General features: G+C 47.9%; 1 protein-coding gene across 2 annotated transcripts in view; it reads left to right on the forward strand.

Moving 5' to 3' along the window:
- NME7 (NME/NM23 family member 7) overlaps nucleotides 1-6,924 on the forward strand; it is a 154,073-nt gene that overhangs the window by 95,341 nt on the left and 51,808 nt on the right. The gene's annotated exons all lie outside the window — the stretch shown is intronic.

A 6,924-nucleotide genomic window follows, 5' to 3' on the forward strand; every position in this document is an offset into this window, starting at 1 on the left:
TCCTGCGATATGATTGACACGAGAGAGAGGTCTATAGACAAGCACGTGTCCCCAGAACCGAGCTGTTCCTCACCCCCGGCCTGTGCTCTGGTGCCCGTTCTGCCCACTGCTCTGCGCCCAGACGGCAGCATGGCTAACCCCCCCCCCTTCAAGTCTTTACTCAAATGCAACCTTCTCAATGAGACTTACCCTCACCTTCTTGTTTACAACTGTCACATGCCTCTGCCATTTAAGTTACCTATTTCCTGTTCTACTCCCAGTAATTGATTAGCACACAGTTCTTGTTGTTATGGCAACAGCACTGAGGTTGTTTATCCACATACCCCAGGACGCTGATCAGTTAGTGTCATGTGTCTGGGGCTAATGCCTCTGCCTCTCTTGAGAACTAGCCGCTCTCTCATTTCCCAGTGGGGCCCTGCCCTTTAAAGCCAAACTGGTATTCAGCAGCCTTGAAAAAAAAAGTCATCTGATTCTTTGTTCCAGTTAACGCTAATCCTGTCATTTCTTCTTCATACAGAGAGCTAGGCAACACCCTCTGCGAGTTGACATGGTCCTGGGGAAGGTTACAAAGCTTTTGACTTTCTCTTCAAATAAAGAGTGCTCAGAGGGAAGCCTGCCTAATGCCCAGTCTTCTTCCCTGGTCAGAGGCTCTCTGGTGTTCTTAAGAGAATTTAACTTGGACCTGTTATCATTTTGTGAAATAGCAAAAATCAAATGAAAACTTGGGGGTTTCCACATGAATGAGGGAACCAGAGGGGATTGGAGGAGCCCCCGCCCCAGGTCCTGTAGTCTTGTTTTCAAACCAGACTTGTTCGTTCCGTCATCAGACTCAGGGAATTTAGAAAAGGAGCTGCCAGTCTTTTCAAAGAGACTAATGATGGAGGACAATACTGGACTTTTTCCTAGGCTGTCTGCCCGATTTAATTCCATTCTCACATATAAGCTTGGTCCTCAGACCACTTGCTTCCAGCATGCCTTCCAAGTTTTGCCTGGAAGAACACGTTCTTGCCATAACCTCTACTCTTGGTTTTCTCACAGCTTCCAAAACCTCGTGAGAACTGACCTTCCCTTATCTCATCGCCCACTTTTGAAATTCTCAGAGCAGGACTCTTGTAATCTTCAGGAGGTGTGTTTATGCCTTCTAAAAAGTGGCTTCCTGTGCTCAGACCACCAGTGTCACAAAGGGAGTGAATGCACAGTGCTGGGTCATGGGGGGCTGTTAACTGGGTCAGTCACAGAGCTTCTACTCGGTGTGTGTATTTGTTTTCCTTTAGGAGTATTCTGCTGTTTTTATCAGATGGTTCTGGTTGGCAAACAACTAAAATACTTAAAACTTGGACTTCTGTCTCTGGGACGGTCTTCTTTGGCCAGGGCTAAAGAGTCATCTTAATCTCCTGGGACAACCAACTAGCAAAAGAGCAGAGAAATTTCTTCAGGCCACATTTTCTTTCTTCCTTAATGTTTGACACACTTAAAGATTAATTAGCTATAATTCTGTATTTGAGGAAGACAAAAAAGAGGAAGAAATAATGGGGAACAATTGATAGAAAAGATGCCTACTTCACATAACATATGATTAGCCTTAATCAGAGAAATGCATATCCAAACAGAATATTTTCTTTAACTGGTAAGATTAGCAAACTTAAAGATAGAAAACCGCAGTGTTGGCAGCCGTGTGGTGGAAAGGCACTGTGGGTTGTAGTACATGAGTGGGATCTTTTTCACTCTCCTACAGGTGATTCTTGTTAGTCACTGGTTGTGTTCACTCCTGTCACCATGGACACTGCAGCGGGAAGACTGAAATACTGCTTGTCAGAGAACTACAGGTTTTGTAAGCCTGTGGTCCTAACACTCTCAGGTGATCAGCACATCACCTTGTTTTATGTGTGTTTCTGCTTAAAGACACCTAATTTAATGTATAGTGTTGATTCATTGACATTAAACTCCCAGCCAACAGTGCTGTAGCTTGTGAATGGCACTGCTGTGACCCAGGCACCCCCCACAGGCACGCACCGTAGTCCTGCTCTCACGGACTCGCATAACACTTCAGCTCTGTGCAAGGGGCTGGTTTAGACAGCAAAATCACCACAGAAGCACACACAAAAAATATGAAAACTGGCCCTGGCCGGTTGGCTCAGTGGTAGAGCGTCGGCCTGGCGTGTAGAAGTCCCGGGTTCGATTCCCGGCCAGGGCACACAGGAGAAGCGCCCATCTGCTTCTCCACCCCTTCCCCTCTCCTTCCTCTCTGTCTCTCTCTTCCCCTCCTGCAGCCAAGGCTCCATTGGAGCAAAGATGGCCCAGGCGCTGGGGATGGCTCCTTGGCCTCTGCCCCAGGCGCTAGAGTGGCTCTGGTTGCGGCAGAGCGACGCCCCGGAGGGATAAAGCATTGTCCCCTGGTGGGCAGAGCGTCGCCCCTGGTGGGCGTGCTGGGTGGATCCCGGTCGGGTGCATGCGGGAGTCTGTCTGACTGTCTCTCCCCATTTCCAGCTTCAGAAAAATACAACAAATATATATATATATGAAAACTGTGGCAGTTAAGTAGACTGCAGAAAGGACATTGGCATCGGCTTGTATGAAAGCTGCAACAAGGGTGCAGGGTGTTGCTTTGTGCGGCTTGCGCTGGGACCTCCATGACAGTGTCTTAAGCTTTTGCTTGGTGCACGTCGTGGACGATGGTGACAGTCCTGCAGTGTTGATTTTGGGTTACCTACACATTTCAGTGAGTTGACTGGCAACTGTGGACTCTGTAAATAATGAGGATTGACCATATTTTTTATATTTTTTAATAAATTGGAATGACACTTATAAAAGAAAAATAAATTTAAAAAAGAATTAGCAATGCCTGCCTAATAAAATGTTCTGGCTAAAGACAATCATTGTTCTTGCAAAGTTGATGGCTGTAAAGGGCTAATCCAGTTAGCTCAAAAAAGTACAAAATACCTACTAGAAAATTCTTACATTTCAGGATAACTATTTGTCTTAGATTTCTTTTGCTTTGTTGTTAAATAACACTATGCCCAAAAACTTGTCAAAGATAATAACTCCTTCTATGATGTATAAAAGGATGAAACTGTGTGACTTAAGAGAAGCAGTCGACATTAAACTACTTAATACAACATTTTATCATATTGTTTCATGACAATTAAGACAAAACTCTATTCACAATCTTGCCATTTGTGACAGCATGGTTGTGAAGACTTTTTTAGACTCCAGCTTTGTAAAAACACAAATGCTACATATCACCCTGCTGTAACCAACAGACATTATTTCTTGTTCATTCTGCTCTGGGGATTAAGAAGTGGGTGGAATTAGTTGATTAGGATCCCAAAACAGATGGTCTATGAAAAAAAACCCCAAAAACATTCTTTAAAACCTTACTGGATTGAAATCCAACTCATAATATTTTTCTCCTAAAATTGTACCTCCGTGGGTATCTTTTTACTACTTTATTATCTCCTAGATATGTGATCCAACCCAATAAAGGTTATATTTAGAAACTGTTTGAGATTGTACCCAGTTTTGGCCTTTCAGAACCTTCCTGTTAATTACCATAATTTACTGCCAGGAACTGTGACACTTACTGAGATGTCGCACTTAGTCTCACACGGAATGCAAATAAAGCCCTGATTGAATCATTAAGGACAGAGCTTCTGCAGGTTCAGAGCTGCAGAACTGATTAGAACAGAAAATGGGCCTTTTTCTCCATTGAGACTATCTCCCTGTTGTTTCCCTTTAAATATAGTTATGAATGTAGACTCCCACTGGGAAGTTTACTGATGACAACCACTTGTCCTTTGTCGCGTCCTTTCGCCCTGCGGACCTCCCTTCATCCAATTGCGGTTGCACACCTGCTGCAGAGGTGACAGGCAGCAACCTTGACTCAAAGCATTTCTTTCCATCTCTTTGGTTTATTCATTTATTCAGGTGCTGGCAATGAAAAGATGGAGAACACATCCCCCACCCCCCTGAAGTCCTGGTGGGAGGAAATGACCGTGCAATCTTGTGATTACTGTGAAGAGTGTATGTATCAAATGGGGGAAAACATCTATGATCAAATAAGATTGAGAAATCCTGGGTTCAGGGAAGTTCACGCAGTTCTGAGCACAGCACCCCAGGTGGGCGAGCCCTGCTGACGTCTCCACAGAGGGCTTTGGGGATGACGTGTTTCCCAGCTCTGTTGCCAGAAGCTGAAGCTAACAGGATAGGAAGGAGTTCCAGACCACGGTCCTGATCGTTGTAAGCTGGCTGCGGGGACCGTGAAGAGGCCGTAAGGAACTGTGAAGCAGAGTTTGACCTTTTAGGGCAGAGAGGAAGGTCAGCCTCGTCTCACTGTTTCTCCTGTAAGTCCAGCGTGCTCACTGCGCGCCCCCTCTGTGCCCTCCATTCTGTTCCACATCAGTGTTAGGAGGGGACCCTCTGCCCTGCTGGAAGCTTATTCTTCCCCATAGTCTGGCACGCTTGCGTTTTAGGCCATTCTATAATTGCTGGCTGAAAACGATTATCTACAGTACAAGGAATTTGGAAAACAGTTTTGTTTTTGTGGTTTTATCCCTCCCCCCCCCCTGCTTTTGGTGCTGAAGGGGTGGAGGGGACTTGCTCTGGAGATGTTCCTTCCCCCTGAGTGCAGCCTGAGACCGGCCTGGAGCAGGGGTTCCTGTCCTGGGGCCTACAGACCCCTTTCGTCTGGGGAACAGAATTTAGGAGTCTGTGAATTTGGATTGGGGGGAGGGATCACATCTTTATTTTCACTAATCTGTGACTGAAGACTAGAATTCCTGTGAACATGAACATCATCATACCACTGTAGTAACTATGACAACTCTGCAACTAATAGAAATCAGATTTTCGTATCAGATTACAGTTGTAAATATCTTAAATATCATGTAGAGTCTGTATAGTCATTGCTACTTTAAAAGTGTAGTAGTTGCCCTGGCCGGTTGGCTCAGCGGTAGAGCGTCGACCTAGCATGCGGAGGACCCGGGTTCGATTCCCGGCCAGGGCACACAGGAGAAGCGCCCATTTGCTTCTCCACCCCTCCGCCGCACTTTCCTCTCTGTCTCTCTCTTCCCCTCCCGCAGCCAAGGCTCCATTGGAGCAAAGATGGCCTGGGCGCTGGGGATGGCTCTGTGGCCTCTGCCTCAGGCGCTAGAGTGGCTCTGGTCGCAACATGGCGACGCCCAGGATGGGCAGAGCATCGCCCCCTGGTGGGCAGAGCGTCGCCCCTGGTGGGCGTGCCGGGTGGATCCCGGTCGGGTGCATGCGGGAGTCTGTCTGACTGTCTCTCCCTGTTTCCAGCTTCAGAAAAATGAAAAAAATAAATAAATAAATAAAAGTGTAGTAGTTGTTGGCTCAGCTGGTAGATGTTAATAAAGATGCACATTATATTATTACATACAGCTTTAAAAATATTGTGATGATTGTATTTTAAAATAATTGTTCCAGAATAATCATTTCAAAATCATTTCCTTTGTAATTGTATGTTTTATACATTTAAAAACAAGGCTCTGAGAAAAGATCTTAGACGTCATCAGACCGCCAAAGAAGGTCCTCAGCACAGGACAGCATTAAGAGCCCTCGTTCTAGAGGGAGAAATGCAGGACCGGATAAGGGCCCCCAGATCTCCCAGCAGGAACATCCCCCATCCCCGCCGCTGCCCCAGCATCCATAGATGTGTTTGGGTGGATGAATAGATCCATTCATTTGTTTGTTCCGCAACTATTGGGGGCCCCTATTATGCACTGCATTCTGTTCTGGATTCTGGAGAGAAAGCGTGGACAGAAACTATAAACCTCGCCCGCTCTCATGGAGGTTACATTCTAGTGGAAGGAAACTGAGGTGCGCAGGATACATAAGTGCAATACATAGTTTGCCGAATGATGGCAAGCGCTGCGGGGAAATAGGGTTTTCCAGGGAGGGATTTGCAGTGTTTAAAGAGCATGGGCAGGGGATGTGGAAAGGTGACACAGTGTGGACAGGAAGGAGGTGAGTGAGGGTGGAAGTCACAGAGCTGTCAGGCCCGGGGAGCAGCAGGTGTGGAGGCTGCCAATGCCTGTGTGTGGGGCTGGGCCCAGAGGGCTGGAGCAGAGCGCCCAGGGCCTAGCAGCAGGAGCTGGCCAGGCCGGGGAGGCTGGAAGGAGGACTGTGTGTGACTGCAGTGACTGTGCTTCTCCTCTGATTGAGGAAGAGTCCGGGCAGGGGACCAGGGGACCAGACACGTGGGAGCTCTCTCTCTCTAGCGTCTGCGTGGAGAAGACGTCCAAGGGCAGAAAGGAGAGGAATCCTAGTAGAGGTTTCATACTGCTGACTGTGTGTACAGTGACCTCCTAACTCTCCTCCTCACCTGCAGCATCCCTCCCGCCACTCTGTGTCCCTTGTGATGGGAAAGTGGGGGCGGGGTGTCCATGTGAGTCTGACCTTGCTGGGCCCTGCTCAAAGCCAGTCTTTTGCTCCCAGTGTTTATTGAGTCGCTGAAACTCCTAGCAGGACAGACAGGTCCTCATGGTCTCACCCTTTCTACCTTCACAGCAGCTCTTAGGTATTCTTCAGGTATGAGGAGGCCCCCAGGTCAGGAGACGGTTGTCCCTGAAAAGGTGGTGACAGTCATGCCACACAGGGCCACGTGGAAAGCACCAGGGTGGGCCTGGCCGCAGGAGTGGGATGGGGGCAGGGTGGGGCCAGAGCCTCCATTGTGGTTTGTGCAGTAAGGACACGGGAGCCTGGTCCGGCAGGCGTAGGATCGGCTGGCTTTAATTTCATGGCGTTCTCGGCTACAGGGGCAGTTCTGTGCTGTCCAGTGTCTGGCCGTAGGTGATCGGGCCAGCAGAGCATTGGATTCAAAGAGAAGTGGGGCTGTGTGCTCTGCATTGGCTAGTCTCCCCAGGGCCGGTAAGGCCCCGGTCTCAGCATCAGAATAAAAAGACGATG

The sequence above is a fragment of the Saccopteryx bilineata genome, chromosome 2, assembly GCF_036850765.1.
Source record: "Saccopteryx bilineata isolate mSacBil1 chromosome 2, mSacBil1_pri_phased_curated, whole genome shotgun sequence".
Lineage (NCBI taxonomy): Eukaryota > Metazoa > Chordata > Mammalia > Chiroptera > Emballonuridae > Saccopteryx > Saccopteryx bilineata.